Consider the following 1,940-nt stretch of genomic DNA (forward strand, 5'->3'; position numbering starts at 1 on the left):
AATCCCAAATGCTCTCCCTGACTGTCAGGGCTCAGTTTTTTGTTAGTATCTTTAGAGGATTGTTACTATAAAGTCCTGAGGGTTAGAGTCCCATTTAAACGGCGTTTTAACTAAAGTTCTAAAAAGGGGTGCGGGTTTTATTGTTTTTTTTTTATTATTATTTTTTTTTTATTTATTTATTTTTATTTTGTATTTATTTATTATTTTTGATTGTTTATTCAATGTCACATGACTCTGTGTTTTTGTTTTTAATGATGTAAAGCACTTCTGATTGATTGATATCCTATAAACAACAGTACTTCAGACAGCCCAATGTATAGATTCAAGAAAAAAAGAAAGAAAAAAAGGCCTGTGGTCCATAATTTGTCTTCTTTAAGTTGACCTTCAAGAACTGCACTGCACTTCAGTCCCATGAATGTTCTTTCATCCACAGTACCCTCCATATATGAAGAGTAGCTAATGTAATGGTGTCCATAGCAACAGCAACGGTAATGGTATTTGAACGATAAATGACTAATGTCCCTCTAGAAACAGTTGAGGATGCATGGAATTAATCTATTCAAGCAAATTGTGAGTTAATCTATTGAGAACTTTTTAGTTTTGGGATCAGTTTACAGCAAAATATAAAAGGAGGTTAAATCAAAATTCACTAAATGTTTTAAGGTGTATTAGCACCCATTAAACATGAGCTAACTATTTGGGTAAGTTGGAGTTTTTGAAGTAATACTGAATATTCTGAATTGAATACATTAAAATTAACAATGATATCATGTGTCAAATAGATTTTACAAAATAGTGTTTCTTAAAACATGGAAGGGATTGTTTGATTGCTGCATCTCTCCTGCTATAATCCGAAATAATAGGTGGTTGAACCAAGGAAGACCAGGAAGGTCTAACCTGAACATTTATATCATTTAATAAACTTAGTTGTATCAAATTTTTCCCCAAAACTGCCAAAAACAGATTGGCAAATATGATAAACCCAATAAATGAAGGTAATTTAGTTAAGACATATTTTATAGAAGGGTTTTAAGAGAACAAATTGTTCAAAGGTTAAATTTGTTGAACTTTTGGGATTTAAAACCATGATAAGAATAAAATAAATCAGTTAAATATGTAGTGACAGGGTTAACATTATTCTTGTAAAACAGGCTAATCATTCTATGAGGATCTTAAATGAAAAGAAAATATGAGGATTCAAATGAAAATTGGTCTAAATTGGGATTTACAAATTACCAATAATGGAACTGCTTATAGGGGGTCAAAAAGATTGAAAGAATTAAAATAAATAAATAAATAAATCAAGTTCTGTGTGTAATTGTTGATCCAAGGTAATAATGTCTAAACATTTCTCATAATTATAATTTACAGTTTTTGGTTTGAGACAAAGTAGGGTAGTCTTTTATTACATGACTGGAACATATTAAAAGGATCTTAATTGAACACGTATCATTAACTTTTCACACTATCGATATTTTACAAGTCTTTAGTGTAGCGGGTTGCTTCTGATTAAACAAGGACTATTTGATTGAATTTAATTAAAATACAAACGATATGCCATCACTTAAAACAAGCAATGTTATTTTTGGAGGTTGAAATATACCATGTGTTACTTATTTTAAGCATTTCTTTAACTAATATTTAAGCATTTCTTTAACTATTATGAAGAGGGGAACTTAAATAACAGATGTTATTGATATATTGATGCTCTATTGGCTTAGTATGGGAAAAATGCCTGAGATATAAGGCAATGGCCTTCAGCTTCAAGGAGCAGCCTTTAAAAAAAAAACACAAAAAACATTATGTTTACTAATTAGATGATGCACAATCTTAAAGAATCTTCCTTGCTCTCCTCATCACCTGTGGATGCTGCTGTTCCCTGCCTGAGGTCCTTGGCTGTACAGTGCATCACTTCCAACAGAGAGAAGGGCAGTGGTCCC

General features: G+C 31.2%; 2 long non-coding RNA genes across 2 annotated transcripts in view; one reads left to right on the forward strand and one right to left on the reverse strand.

Moving 5' to 3' along the window:
- LOC106937429 (uncharacterized) overlaps nucleotides 1-1,934 on the reverse strand; it is a 19,087-nt gene extending 17,153 nt beyond the window's left edge. Inside the window, exon 1 of the long non-coding RNA XR_001422395.1 lies at nucleotides 1,636-1,934. This is a non-coding gene — a long non-coding RNA (uncharacterized LOC106937429). The remainder of the gene's footprint in view (nucleotides 1-1,635) is intronic.
- LOC106937428 (uncharacterized) overlaps nucleotides 1-1,940 on the forward strand; it is an 18,114-nt gene that overhangs the window by 12,527 nt on the left and 3,647 nt on the right. Inside the window, exon 2 of the long non-coding RNA XR_001422394.1 lies at nucleotides 1,023-1,026. This is a non-coding gene — a long non-coding RNA (uncharacterized LOC106937428). The remainder of the gene's footprint in view (nucleotides 1-1,022; nucleotides 1,027-1,940) is intronic.

This window comes from Poecilia latipinna, unplaced genomic scaffold, assembly GCF_001443285.1.
Source record: "Poecilia latipinna isolate Pla-1442-1.1 unplaced genomic scaffold, P_latipinna-1.0 Scaffold2344, whole genome shotgun sequence".
Lineage (NCBI taxonomy): Eukaryota > Metazoa > Chordata > Actinopteri > Cyprinodontiformes > Poeciliidae > Poecilia > Poecilia latipinna.